A 16,219-nucleotide genomic window follows, 5' to 3' on the forward strand; every position below is an offset into this window, starting at 1 on the left:
CCCTTTAGCTCCAGGAATTTTAGAAATATGTAACTGAAAATTCAGGAAATCCAATAGACATCTGTTCAATAACAATGTTACCCTTTTACCCAAGCTGCCACCTTGCAGGTAGGATGCACTTCCACTAGAAAAAGAAATGAAACATTATACTGGTAGTATTACAATATTGTCTTGTATAATTAAAACAAAAGATCTTAAAAGGCAAAGGTTTCCCAAAAACTTTTTGGCACAGGCTTATTTGAATAATGCCCTGGAATAAAAAGGTTAAATGTATGTCAGTTATATGTAGTTAATATCATACAATACTGTTTGTGCTACTTTTTCTGCATCTGTCTCTAAAAGATTATGACATGTTGAAGTTATCAAAATGGATGTGTTTATATAAAACTGACAGTGATATGTAGTAGAGATGACAGCTCTTTGAAGATCGTACAAAAATAGAACAAGAAGATATACTCCATAGAGACTCAGAAGGATCATGGCTTTTCATTTTTTTTTAGAAAAAGCAAAAAAAGGAAAGAGTAGGAAATACAAAACTTGTGATTTTTTTTTTAGTTCTGCATAATAGTTGCTTCTAGATAGTTGCACTAGCTGAGGTGTTGTTAACCATTAGATGATTAACTCTAAAACTGCCCAGAAAATTTTGAGACTTTATGGCCAAAAGCTTGCATGACAAGGAAACAGTATTTTGTAAAGGCTTTAATGGAGTTAGATAGAAAACAGTGTTTAGACTGTTTACCAAAGGTAACCTTGGGGTAAGTGTCGTGTACGAGGACTCTAGTTTTATTTTACAGTTAAAGCTGATTTTGGCAGAAAGGCAAAATTTGGAACACTGAATATAAATGAGGTATTTATCACACCATTGTAATCAGTATTTCTCCATGCAATGAAATTAACAATGGCAAAGTGGTTCTCCAATAACTGTGCAAATAAAATTAAATTAAATGAAAAACCATTAAACATTGTTATCCTTATCAATTCTTAAAGAATAAACAGTCAGAAGGCAAGATCTAAATTGCATCTTTTAATTGCTTATTAAACTTTAACAGTTAAATACTAAATATGAAAATGTCAAATGTGAGAGAGATATATATGTTTAATTAATCATGCACATTTAAACTTACAGCTGTAAGTAACCTACCACCAATGATTAATCAGGAAAATATTTCAGATGAGGAGTTTTATTGGAGCCACGTTTAACACCTTTCACAGAATCACAGAATAACAGAATGGTTTGGGTTGGAAGGGAACTTAAAGATCGTCTAGTTCCAACCCCTCTTCCAACCCGTGAGGAATGCTACTCTCACTGGTCTCCACTCCGACATCGAGAGGTTGACTGTGACTCTTTGAGTGTGACCATCCAGCCAATTCCTGATCCACCGAGTATCCATCCAATCCACGTCTCTCCAGTTTAAAGACGAGGGTGTTGTGTGGGACACTGTCGAATGCTTTAAACAAGTAGATGATACCAGTTGCTCTTCCCTCATCCACCAACACTGTAACCCCACCATACAAGGCCACCAAATTTGTCAGGCACGGTTTGCCCTTAGTTAAGCCATGCTGGCTGTCACCAATACCTCCTTATTTTCCATGTGCCCTAGCATAGTTTCCAGGAGGACCCTCTCCACTATCTTGCTGGTCACAGAGGTGAGATTGACTGGCCTATAATTCCCTAGGTCTTTCTTTTTTCCCTTTTTTAAATCTGGGGGTTATGTTTTGCCTTTTCCAGTCAGTGAGAACTTCACCGGACTGTCATGACTCCTCAAATATGATGGATAGTGGCTTAGCCGCTTCATCCACCAGTTCCCTCAGGACCTGTGGATGCATCTCATCAGGTCCCACAGACTTGTGCAGAGTTCATTTAATTATCTAGTGTGGTGTGTTTCTTTGCTCCAACCTAGGTTGAATGTTAACTCATATTCTCAGGAAAAAGGTAAGTGACCCTTTGCTTCCCATGCTAATGGTCACCTGCAGATTGGGAGCAATGGCTTTCTGGTAACTGAGAAAAGCTGCTTCCTCACCTTTCTCTCTCTCTCCTTGAACAGAACTTGTACATCCTTAAACTTGGTATGTTTTGTCTTTGCGTATAAAGGTAATAATGTTTACTAATCTTTGTCAGATGTTCTCAAGGTTGTCAAGGAAGGAAAGTCATGTACAAGAGCAAAGCATTAGGATTTAATAAAGTTTTTGTCAAATAAAGCACAATCAATTGTACAGCAATAATATTCAGGCAGCTCATCAGTCACTTTCACAGTTTTCTTAGGCAAAGATGAATGTTACATTTGCAGTAGTGAGATATTTAGCACCCCTCTTGTGCTTGGATTCTTCCAGCATTTGCTGCCCACAGGCATCAACACACTGTGGGTGTGCAACTTCTCCTTCTGGCTAGTAGGAAGGGCAAAAAGTAGTATATGATAGGACCTGAAGACATCTCCTATGCTGGATCCACTTAGAGGGCATCCTAGAGAAGGCATCTTTCTTACACTGTCTTTGATGTGTTTTACTTCATAGTGTTGCTGTGACTTTCTCTGTCATCTCATTTCAAGATATTTAATTCTCTGACTTTTCTCTTTAAAACAAAAACATTCGTGTTTCTAACACAACAATGTGAATCTTCAGTTAACTACTTTCTTATCTGATTCCTTTCAATTTTCAAAGAACAAACAAAACTGGTTATTGATAAAGGTTGTTTGTAAGATGAAAGTTACCCGAATTTTATTGTCAGAATTTAGGGATGGGAGGAGATGAGGTAAGGGGTGGGGACAAGAGAAATGCATATATAATAAGAGAACAGATGGAGGAAATCTTGTGCTTCATTGAGGCTGGTGCTCACTTCATCACCTAAGGAATGCCCCTCCTGAGAATCACAGCTGGAGTCTGTGTCAGGTTTTGCCCTCAAACTGTAAGAGAATTTTAGGCATAGTTTTGACCTAAAAGTTGTGAGTGGAACTGCTGTATTTTTTTATAATTAAAGGAAATGAGAACTTTTAAGATAATGCAAGCAAAGGTTCTCACATTAATAGAATGGATTCTCATGTTGCTTTTACAATTTAAAAAGCATTGTTGGTGTATACAGCTTTGTTCTTTCATGATTTTGGAAATAACACCAAAATTTGTGCAATTCTAAGAGGTAAAATATTACACAAAATCTCAAACCAGCCTTCTTTTCTTTCCAGAAAAAAATAATCTGGCTAATTTCAGATGTAAATTCAGTTGGGAAAAAAAGCACTCAGAATTCATCAAAACTACTATATATTTATTCAGACCAAAGTCCCAAACCTTAAAAATTTATCCATTTTTCATAATATCTTTATTGTCAATGTCTTTGCCTTAGTTTCAGGCAAACTTTCACAGTGGGAGTGACAGAGGTGAAACAATAACACAGCAGTACACACAACATTGATGTCATTCAGAAATGCCTGAGCCTTAAGACTTAGTTTATGTTCTTATAGTAAAAAATTCAAGTATCAAGAATATTGAAAATGACCAGGAGTGGAGCATTTAACAGTGCAAAGTAAATAATGTATTGGCACATGATGATATTGTCTCATATTCTGTATATTTTAAGGCTGCAGGTTTCTCATATGTTATAGTAATCAATCCCACTTGCACAATAAATGTCAAGTACTATATATGAAGGTTAATGTAAATTTTCCCTCTTGCAACAAGAAAACAATATTCTGTAAACCTGGAGAAAAGCCACCATATAATGTTTTCAACAGTTAAGCAGGAAAAATCTGTCAACAACAGCAAGAATAATGGTCATTTAAGCTGTTACAAAAAGATTAGCAACAGTCCTTCCTTGCCATATGAATGTGGTTAAAAGTTAATTTTACTGTATGTATTGACAGTCATCATCTTACAAATTCCCATATACGTGGATAGTTATAATCAGGCAAGAAAGATTATTTAAAACAAAATTATGCATATATATAAGCTTTTGCAGCACTATATTTTTTTTATTTAAAGTTATACAGCAATCTTTTTTAAAAAATAACAGAGCTTGAATTCTGAATTACTACTGTATCTTTTGACACCTTGTTTCAGAGATTTCTTGTTAGCCCAAATATTATGAACATTTAAAGTAATGCTACCATTTCTTAAGCATATTTTGCAGTGGTTTCTCTTTCCATTTCTTTAGTGATCCAATTAAAAAACTGTCTACCTATTTCCAGTATGATACTTAAAGAATAACTTAAGATTTATTTGAGTGTTCTTAAAAGCAATTCCAAAATGTATTTCCTTTATTTACATTTACAGTCAAAAAAAAAAAAAAAAAAAACAATACAGAGCCTCATTCCAGAGTATTTTGATGGCTAGACTGTTCATCAAGGCTGGAGAGAACCAACAGGCATGACTGCAAGTGCACCTTGTCACATCAGGTTAGACTTTGAATGAGGGTTTCTCATTGTCTTATACTTGAGCTCTCTCTCTTGGGCTAAAGTGGCCCTTGACAGGAGATAGTAAGAACAGGCTGACCAAGAATACTTAAGAGGCTGCTGGAAGGTGCACTCCACCGGGGTGAGTCTCAAACTCGTGTCTAATCCAGGTCAGGACTGTGAATCTAGTTATACTGCTTTCTAAATGAGGGTACCATTCTTTGAGCTGTGAGTTATCGGTTATTCCATCCATCTGTTTCTATCTGATCAGCAGTTTCAGCTTAGACTTGAAAAACCTTTATCAACAAAAACATTACTGAAAAAAGTTCATTCCTAAAAAAAAAAAGCCAACCCAACCCAACCAAAACAAAAACCAAAATATGAGTTTCAATTAATCATCGACATATACTTTGTCAAAAAAATTCCACTCACCCCCACTTAGGAGGATAAGAAAGTAGACACATTATTCATTCGCATTGAATTTGTCAAGATATAAGGTAGCAAGTCAGATTGGCATCCACCTGTCATTTTAAACATGGACCAGATAGTCCAGTTATCACATATCACATCTCATGTACAATGTACAAGCTCATGTGTATCCGTGTACTTTGCTTTCAGAGTTGACTGGAGGTCATTAAAAGCTTGGAAAATGCTGAAGAATTTCAAGCAAATCAGCACTATCGTTACTAAAATATCAAATGAGTTAAAAAAAAGAAAAAAAAATCTTGGGAAAAGAAAGTGCATCAGAGGCTACTTAACTCCAACGCTCTTACCAGCAAGCATTTGTTCCACATCAAAACTCACCAGGTGGTGTGTGATGGTGACATGCCGGGGACACATAATTTTTTTGTTCTTACACACTTCACAAAGTAACTGCTATTGACACAGCACTGGAATGGATTTGATCTGATCCAGCAGAGCCTTTATTTTATTCACTTTTCGTGTTATCTTTTAGTACAGGGATATCATATTCTGCCTTTATAAATCAGTTATTTTTATCCTTTTGAAAAATTAGGAAACATAACCTACACAATGAAAAGATAAGCAGTATTCTAATGTTGAATAATGACAGTGTTGTATAGCCCAAGTGTTGTCCACTCTACAGTGTGTAACAGGTTTCTAACTTATTTATAAATTAAGTAGATAGCCATAAACGCTAACAAGGGGAAAAGGTAATCACTTCTGAAAACTAGGATGACAGGGCATAAAATCCTGAGATGATCTCAAAATCAAGAGTGGAGATCAATAAGTGAGTTTACTAGATTTGCTTCATCGAGAAGGTCTTCTCCTGTATCTTCATTTTGCTTGGAGCCTCTGGGCAGAACTAGAACTGGAAGAAGGTGGAGTTCCTTGCTGTGAAAACACCTAGAGAAAGGCTAAGGCACAATCACTTTCCTAAACTACAAACAGTAGTAAACAGAGAGTGAGGAAAAGCACAACACTCTTAGTCCAAAGCTGCATTACAGGATGCATTCTGTCAGGTACCAAATTCACGGATGTTAGTTTTCGTTAGTTTGGATGATTCTCCTTCCTTGCAGAAGAGTCAGAAAGGGAAGTCTTGTTGGAATCCCTGATAGGGGTTCCTGTTCTTCCTTACACTGGAATAGATTATAATGAACTTTTCAAACTGGAGTCAAAACAGGAGTCCAAAATAAGATAGATTTTTATAAGCATTTATCACAGAGACCAAAGTGTGAAGGAAATGTTGGCTAGAAGAAAAAGGCACTCAGTATGTTTGGATATCCTAAATGCAGAATTTGGTAAACTTCACGGAGCAGACTTCATTTCCTATCTTTTGGCAGGGAAAACAGAACTTCTTTATACTGAAACTGTCAGTGTCCTTAAGAGTTTGAGTTGGTTGGTTATTTGAAAACAGAAAAGTTCTTGAATACATTGAGGGCTGAAAGTTTGGACTGGTCTGAAGTATTTTGATCTGGAGGAACAAGTCATCTTTTTACATCTTCTAGAATAAAATTTAAAAAAAAAAAAAATTTAAGTGGGGAAAGGAGCCACTGAGAAGTTGAAGCTAGCAGACATTGAATAAATGCTTCTGCCATAATTTGTTCTGTGTCAGCCCAGAGCTGACTGCTTGCCAGCCACTCAGTGTTCATTTGATATGCTTGTGTGGTTCCCCCACTGTGAGCAAACGGGTAGATGGTATAAAGCCAGCTGAGAATGTCTGTGTGAGTTGTGATTGATGCATTGGATCAGGTAGATGTTCTTAAAAAAAAGAATCTCTGCAGCTGTTTCATTCAAGAACATTAAGCTAAGAATTTATGTTTCACAAATGAAAGTATAAATATTTCAAATGTGAAAGAGAGTTTATAATTTCTCTTCCAATTTCTGCGTCTTTACAAGAGTTATCTACCATTCTGCTGCCTTCTGTGTCATAAAGGGAAAGGCTGTGTTTGTCTTATTTGTATCTGTCTATTAGCCTTTTTAATAGAAAAGTTACATCCATAAATGGATTTTGTGATATTATTTAGCATTATTTCAGTATTTTGTGCTTTTAATAAATTTTAATAAATAGTTTACAGTACAACTTAGTGAATGCGAATGGATTTCAGGCGTTCCACAAGCTACATAAAAGATAGGTCTAATTGCAAATGAGGTACCTTTGAGACTGCAGTCTTAGAAATGAACATTGAATATGTCATTTTTGTATTTGAGTGTCGAAGCAGATGCTATTTTAGTGGTTACTTTCTTTGGAAACAAGGATTATAGCCTCTTCCATGTATTCACATAAGGAAATGGAAGGTTTGCAAAGTAAAGCAGGTCAAATCATAGAATCATAGAATAATTTGTGTTGGAAGGGACCTTTAAAGGCCACTTAGTCCAGCCCCCCTGCAGTGAACAGGGACATCTTTAGCTGGATCAGGTTGCTCAGAGCCCCGTCCAACCTGACCTTGAATGATTCCAGGGATGGGGCTTCTACCACCTCACTGGGCAGCCTGTTCCAGTGTTTCACCACCCTCATTGTAAAAAATTTCTTCCTTATATCTAGTTTAAATCTACCCCCTTTTAGTTTGAAACCATTACCCCTTGTCCTATTGCAACAGGCCCTGCTAAAAAGTCTGTCTCCATCTTTCTTATAGGCCCCCTTTAAGTATTGAAAGGCTGCAATAAGGTCTCCCCGGAGCCTTCTCTTCTCCAAGCTGAACAACTCCAACTCTCTCAGCCTGTCCTCATAGGAGAGGTGCTCCAGCCCCCTGATCATTTTTGTGGCCCTCCTCTGGAACTGCTCCAACAGGTCCAATTTTATTACCAACTACCAATTGGTCTTTTTCATTTGAAGCATGGGTACATAGATTTGTCTTCTATCTTCCTCTCACTTTTCCATTTGTATTTCTACTCCTACCATTAACAGTTAGCATACTATCACACTGCATCGAGGCTACAACTGCTCTCACACCCTGTTCGGGAATCTTTTATCTTTTGTTCCCACACTACAGTTTGGGAAATCACAACCAAAGTTCATAAGTTGCATAATGTGTAATGTTTAAAAGAGATGAGCTGTCTTGAAATCTTGCTGTAGTGCAGAGTTTATCAATATTTTTAAGCTGTAAATTTCTTTTGAGAGAAAAATATTAATTTTTCAGGAAAGTCAGAGAAATAAAAGGGAGTATCCCCACTGGCTCCCCACTGGTCTATACTGTCTTCTGTTTCTCCTCAGTGTTCATCTTGTTTCTTGTAGATATCTTTGCACCAATGGTTTGGCAGTACCAAATTATTTGTGGATATAGTTAGTTTTTCACATTAGAATTGTAATATTGTTCTAATAACATACTGGTAGTTCCATGCTAGCATTTTCCAGGGTTAACTGAAGTGCTGCTTGAGGAAGTGAATTGCTGGCATCATCTCAAGGTAATCATAAAAGGCAATTGTAAAGACTTGCAACGTGAAATACATGTGATCCATTACCTCCCTGCCTAACCAAGAAAGAATCAAAAAAAATAATTTGGGAGATCACACTGAGATAAATACAAACAAAATAAAGTTTCAGAGTTAAAAAAATTACTGCTTTATACTGTCCGCTTAGGCCCAAGTCAATACTCCTTGATTATCCAATTTACTTATGTGTTGGCCCTCACTCCACCTAACAGAGGAACGAACCTCAGCCCAGGAAGAGATCAGCTTAAAGTCAAACCCTTCTAGTTAAGAAATTCGAGCTATGTGGTGTAACGAACAGAGACAAATCTAACAGGCTAAATCATGCCAGAAATACCTGCTATAAAGTAATAAAGGCAAAATCCATTCACTGTGATTAAATCAGTCCATGAAGAAACATTCTTGCAGTAGTATGGCTGCTTGCATTTGTTAGGGCATCATCGTAACATACCATCTGCTCTTTTATATCCTTCTTTATAGCTCTGACTTTCAGAATGATGGTAGTCATTACCTCACATCTCTATTATATAAAAAGAGCTGTTTGCTAGTTCAGTGTTCAGGAAAAAAAAAAAAGTTTTTGTCAGTTACTCATCAATTTGCTCATCTGTTTGTCCTATGCAACATGATAATTTCAACTCTGCTGACACTGTTACCCAAGGGAGTATGATTCATGCAATAATTTTCCTTCCTTCCTGCCTATTTCTTTGAAATTTGCTGGAACTTTAATATATCCCATACATATTTTTAACCTTAAACTATTCTACCCTTACTAGCACTACAGTCCTTCATTTCACTTTTAAAATCTTATTTTCTTATTTTAGATGGGAGGCTTACAAGTATTAGAAAAAGACTTTAAACTAAAATGGCAAAAAATTTTGATTTCTTACTCTTAACATCCCATTCTTGCCAGGATATCTATTTTCTTTTTCTCTTCTCTTGGAAAATTAACTCCTTGTTCAAGAATAAAGACTAATATTCATAACAATACCTTTTTGTTTATAGATCCATTATCACCAAGGCTATGAAAGAACCTTAGCAATGTGGGTAGTTTCCCCTTTTTCAGTAGGGAGGTCATTTAGCCTGCTCCAGGGTACATAGTCAACCAGCGACCTTCCAAATAAGTCTCCTGACACTGAATCCTGTAGCGACTAGAGCATGGTTTGCTGTAAGGAAACACATCAGAGACTTCTGGGTGGAGCAACACAGGACTTCCCATTTCCACTGCAAGGGAAAGGCAGTCGAGGAAGAGATCACGCTGGCAGCAGTTTCGCTTTGGAGAGCAGTTTCGCTTTGGAGAGCTCAAATCATGTGAGTCTGAAAACGTATTGATCCTGGCAAAGACACTTCTTTGTGGTTGTCTGATTTGTGAGCTAAAACAGTCATGGCTAATTTCTTCATGCTCTAGAAGAACTGAACTGAGGGAAATGTTTTGACTCATAAAGTACACCCTAATCCACAGAGTAAAGGAACAAGGAGTAATATCTTGTGGTCAGTCTCCCTCTTCAGTAGAGTGCTGGAGAGGTTAAATGGCTTTTAACTCTCAGCACTGACCTATTTATTAATTGTTTGCTTGCTATTTCTCCAAAAGAGTTTTCATGCTCGTGTTTTGATGGGTTTAGAAGAGTTTCCAGCTTACACGAGCAAGATAATTTTGGTCTCTCTCACAGGAGCTCTTTTGGAGGATCTTTATGCACAGGAATGTGCCAGTTTCTTCCCAGAGAAAGCTGGCAGGCTGTAAGGAACATTTCTTTTTACTACATTGTCCACTTCTCTTTTCCCTCAGATGACTGTCTTCTCCTTTCCTTGTCCCAGATGCAGAAATGTCCAGCTGCTCTCCTATTTCCTCCACCTGCCACAAAACTTTCACCTCATCATGTGATTTTTTCCATGCAGTTTTCAAAATACGTTTTTTTAAAAAAAATTACTTCAAACAAACCAAAGCACATCTGACTTCAACGTCTTTTTTCACCCAAATTTGTTTCTATGCATGCCTCACTTCCAGTTCCATTTCAGACCCCTTCCCATTTGCTGTGCCCATGGGATCTTAAGGGAACCATCTGTGAAGTTGCAACTGTCCTTCAAGTTCTCCTATGCCTCACTTAGCATGGTAGCCCTCACTTTGGCCTTAAATTGCTCTTAGCTGTTTTCATGCCTCTGGAAAGGAGCCGAGTCACACCTGAATCCCCTGGAAGGAAGAAAAGGGAGGACTAGTACACTTCTTCCTCCATAAGAGATTGGCTGTTCAGAGGCAACACCCTGCTGGAACTTCTTTAAGTGTATTAGGTTGTTAAAGAGAAAAAACTGCAGCGATGCTATAATTTACACACAGATGCTCTGGATGGTCAGTGAACCATTTGGAAAATCATGAACAATTATTCAGTCATGATTTAAAAATTTTGACTCTGGACCAGTCCTCATGCTTTTGAAATCTGGGAACCGAGAATCCTGTCACAGTTATGATACTAATTCCAGCAAATCTGTACATAACAGCTTTGTAGACATTCTACTTCATTTTACAATCCTAAATCTACGTCATCAGACCTTTTAACCAGCTTGGAATGTTCTGCACACAGTTAAAACCATGTAAACAGAGTTAATATAAGGCCTAAATTAAATTACAGTAGATGTCAGAATATGTTAACATGTCAAATTAGGCTATTTTCCAGTACTACATAGCAATGGAGCCCTCTAAGGGTTACAAAGCAAACTGACTGCTTTCTAGCTATAATACTGCCAGTTATGTATTTAACTGAAACAATTATGTGTATTCTCCACTTTATTTTTTTTTGATGAGTTAATACAGCTATAGTGTATCACACTTAACTGGGCTAAATTTAAATGAGTTAACCACTCTATAAGGGTATCTTCTACAATAACTATCAAAGTTAATGATAATGAATGATAACGGCTGTTGCCAATTAGCATTGAATTAACAGGTGACTCCCTAATGGGCATACAAACAACAAAACCAGAAGGCTTTGGTGTTTTTTAACTGAACTTAATACTCTGAGTGGTAGCATTTTAACCCATAATTTGCTAGGTAAAATAATAAAAAAGAAATGCAACAAATATTAACTTTAATGCAAATAGTACACTTTTAGCATTTTCATTCAACATTTTGTATGAAGCCTCAGCTAGACTTTTAAGAGAGGGTAGTTTTTATTTGAGAGGTCAAGGTCTCCATCTTTTGATTGAAAGGATTTTTGGTAACACTTTAAATCTATTGCAGCCTGGAATTTGTCAATATTGTTATGTATTAACATGCACAAGAATCACATAAGCAGTCAATTGAAAAAATGCGATAATATAAATTTTTTTCTGTAATTTTAGCTTACTTGGCATTTATTTTCTGTTTCTCTATCATGATACAACCACAAGCTGTCTTTAAGCATCTTTACTATTCATTTTACAAATACATTGATATGACTTGCACTGCATACCACAAAAATATCTGAAAGACTCCGAGGTATTTCACTCCATGTCAAAATTGTGATTTCAGAGTCTTTTTGGATTATTTCTCTTAATGTAGAAGTCTTGAAAGTCATAAATTCTGTGAGTTTCTTCAGAGCTCAGAGAAGAGCTTGCTTTCTCTTTTCTGACATAGCTATATAAATCAATCTCTCCAGTGTATTTCATTCAAATATAAAACTTATCAAACTTTTTATAAACTTTATACAAGTTAATGGCTTAGGGAACTAACTAAACTACCTATAAGCTATGTGTTCTGTACATTTTCCAGCTCTTTTTTAAGTATCAAACAGTTACTGACAAATCAACTTCTGAAGAAGCTCTATTTAATAGTATTTTGGAATATTTTTACATTTTCAAGTTCTTTTTTAAGTATCAAACGGCTACTGACAAATCAGTTTCCAAAGAAGCTCTATTTAATAGTATTTTGGAATATTTTTATTTTTATTTCAAAGAGTTATGTGGAAATCATATACCATTACAATTGTCACTGTTTGCTCACATATAAATCCAGTCAGATAATTTTGCATGTTGTATTTGTTCTTCCTACAACATGGGGGAAGAGAAAACTTGGATAACACACACTATTTACTAATTAATCTGAATTTTTGATGGTAAAAATCAATAAACCGAGTTGCTAGAAGGAAATTGTTCTCATGAGCTTTTTTTATAAATTAGCTCTTCTTGATCAGAAGGATGTTGTGTCCTGCTTTTTGATTATTACTGTAGAATGACTAGTCTAATTTAGGATTTAGGGCCATTGAAACAAGAAAATAGTTAAAATTGGACTGTTTTATTTGTGTTGGCTCTGTGATTTCAAAGAAAAAACAGACTGTGATCACTTAGAAAAGGTCTCACAATTAACCTATAAAATCAACACCTTTAAGTAAAGCCATCAAATCTATTTCTAACCCCATTTTACAACACTGCTGTGGATCAAACATAATTAAACAACCAAAAAGCTTACAGTTCCCTGGATTCTGCTACAAAATACTTTGCCTTAAAGGGCTGAAAACTTCCATATTATTTGTTTGGTACACCAACTTCCTGATTTTTGTGATGCTTTTGCTGGAGTACAAAACTTACAAATTACATTCTTTCCAGAGTGGCTATAGGAAGCCGACACTCTCACTAATCTCTAAATCAAGGTGAAGAGTATGGCATCAGAGGCTTAACTGTTAACTCTTGCAGTTATGGACCTAAAATGGTTCATGTTTTGTAGAGCCTACTATATATTACTTCAAGATATATTACTGATGAGCTGTTGAGCAGATCATTACTGCTGACTACAAAGGAATAGCACACTTCTACCTTTGTTCACGTACTTATCCCAATTCCACAGCAGGATTACTTTAATGACTTGAATAATTTCTAAAAGCTTGTTTCTGCCATATTAAAACCCTTCCAAGCTTAGTCTTCCTTAAGATCAAGCTGTTATCAGTTCTAATTATATGAAAAACTTCACATCTTGTCCTGCTACTTGAAACTACCTAGGTCTATTTATTACACAATCCTAAGACTGAGAGAAAAGCATGATCTCAGTGAAGGGTCCCAGCCCAGTTACCTCTTTGTCCAGCAGAACTTCATTCTGCCTCCCCTCAGGTCCCTGTGCAAACCCTTTTTCATAGGTTTTTGCTGGATCAGAAGGGAGGAAAGGTATACAAGATTGTATTTCTTTGATTCGGGGCTGGATTAACAAGCGAGTTATAAATGACACTTGGAACTTGTCCACTTTAAGACATGCATCTTGTTTCAATCAGTTCTGCTGAATGCCTTGCTAATTATAACATTTTCAGATGAAAGAGGCAATGCATTTGATCCTGATGTTGATTTCAACTGGTTCTAACTCTGGACAGTGCCAAAGAAAACAGGACCATGATTTCAGTGGGACCACTTAAAGTCAGTGCTTGTAGCAGTGTAACGTATTACCAGTTACAGCTCTTTTCCTGGCTTCATTATGCTTGTGAAACTGTATGAGAAAGGTTCCTACAGTTCGTATTTATATGAAACAATAAACACAAATATAGGAAATGTAGAGGCCTTCCTTTTGAGCCCTCTGAGATATTTCCTATTCAGTACAATACCGTTCTAGTTTTGCAGCAAAACAGCGGTATAAATATGGCCACAATTTGGAAGAACTGGTCAGAAGAAGATAGATTACAAAACAGAGGTCTATAAAGGACATTAGTTTTGAATTATAAAGGCTGACATTTCACAAGCATGCTGGGTTATAATCGCCTAATCTTTTCAGAGTCATTACATGTATGTTCATGCATGTAAATCACAGTGAGGGGACCCAAGTCCATTCAAACTGAAAGTCTATATTCTTAAAGAGGTTGTGTGTGGAAACAGAATTCAGATAAATTCAAAGGATAAATAAAAACAGGGTAAAATAGGATAAAAATTACAGAGAAACAGAACTCCTGCATAAGCTCTGTCAGTTCATTAACCAGGCTGCTTCAGTAAGCTTTCCTGAATATTGTTCACGCAATAATGTACTGGTTTTATTCTTTTTTTGTTATACTTCATTTCAAGTGGTTGAAGACAGGCTCCTCCATATGAAATGTGGGTATGAAAGAACAGGATATTTATTTTCTTGCTGCATTAAAACACAAAATATGCCCACAGTCCTGACTCTGGAAGCATATACGCACATCATCGCTGCTACAGGAAGTACCTTTTAAGCAAGAGTGTCAATAAACATTTGAAAGTGACTGGAGATGCATCTTGAAGCTCAGATAATAATTTATGCTTTCAGAGGCCACAGTCCAAGCTTTCCTGACTATTTCGAAATGCTGCAGAAAGTATTCATGAAGCTATGGTGAAAAGCTCCCCAGAACTGGCTCAAAGGGAAAGTTTTGATTCAGCTTTTGCATGTGAGATGGTGACATCCAGTGGCAAGATTCGTTAATTGTAACGATCTCTTCCCCTGATGAACAGAAAAACACCAAATACTTGTACTTCGTTGAAACACGTTAAAATATTTAGAATGTATTTTAAAATATTTAAAAAATTAAATAAACAAATATGCACAATATGTGAGTTTGCTAAACAGAGAAAAATACTTTGATATACTAGTTGCAAAAATGGTGTGTTCATCTACAGTGAAAAATTATGTTTGGCTTCTAATTTTTAATCAAACTTACAGTAAAAGTAAGCAAAAATATTTAGCTGTATTTAAAGAAATAGAACATTTCCTCCATTTCAGCTGCATCATTTTCTATCTTGTTGATACAAAGAATCACTACTCCTCTTTTTCTCGGACATTCCCAGTTCCTATAAAAAGCAGAGTTAAAGATTTGAGCTTACGATTCTCGAAATCCAAAGTAATTCTCCATAGATTCTTCCTCCATTTAGGATTCACAGCCACAGCAGATCACCACCTAACAGCTTTTTCGGGAGTAGATCCCTTCTTTTAAGACTCGGATGATGCAAAGTAGTAAGACTGTCTTTCAAAGTTCTTGAGAATACACACACGGATGCAGGAGGCCTCAATTTACTGCCCTTTCGTGCCTTTGGCAGGTAGGTGTTTTTTATGGGAGATGGGGATATCCAAGACACTTAACTACTAAGCTAGCAAACACCCCTGAGGAACAGACATTCAAATTCCCTTATTGGATTTGTTCCATTTTGCCTAGAATAATGAGATTCATTGGATCAAAAAGAGGTGAAAATACACTCCAAGCTAAGGATATAGCATTTCAGTGGATGTGGAAAAAGACAGAATTCTAGGTTCTCATTCTTGGAACCTCATCTCATCTCAGTTATTACTCTTCCATAGGGAACAAGGCCAACTTCAAGCTCCAGGAAGTTTGCCAACTAAATTCTGCTAATCTATCTTTTCACGGATTTATATGCAACAAAACTAATTTCTACTATGGTAAAGCTGCCAGGTTAATATTACTTTCTTCCTTTTAATGTTTTTCCACACTGGCTGACACCATGTGCTGTTGTGGAAAGATATGTTATGCCTGCAAGATACACAGAAACCGTAATAAATCACCTCTGTCTCGTCTTACTTTCCAAAGGATCCAACTGGGCAGCCACCAGCTTTTCCATATGCACCTTCCAAACAGAAATAAACAGGCGCTTTTGCAAACAACCTAAATTCAGGTCTCCCAATTAAAAGCAAAGGTATTCCACTAGCCTTAGACATTTGGCTCTCATTCACTTATACATACAAAATTCTAAGTAGGCAAAACAGTCTTTAAATTCATGATGCAATTATTTTGGTTTGTCAGCAAGTAGGCCCTTTATTGCACTATCACTCCATAAATCCAGACACATAATGAAGAAAAGCCACGCTTTACTTAATTCTGGGGGTTTCTCTTACAGTTAGAGACCTACTTTTTTTTTTTTTTTTTTTTTTTTTTTTAAACTTAGCTCTTAAACTTAAGTGTTTCTTAGACAGGGTTAGCTAGAGGACAACTCAGCTAAAAGTTTGAGTCTTTCTGAAATGCAGAAAATGGAATTTTTTTCTGACA

This window comes from Leptosomus discolor, chromosome 2 (genome assembly GCF_034619465.1).
Source record: "Leptosomus discolor isolate bLepDis1 chromosome 2, bLepDis1.hap2, whole genome shotgun sequence".
NCBI classification, from domain to species: Eukaryota; Metazoa; Chordata; class Aves; order Leptosomiformes; family Leptosomidae; genus Leptosomus; species Leptosomus discolor.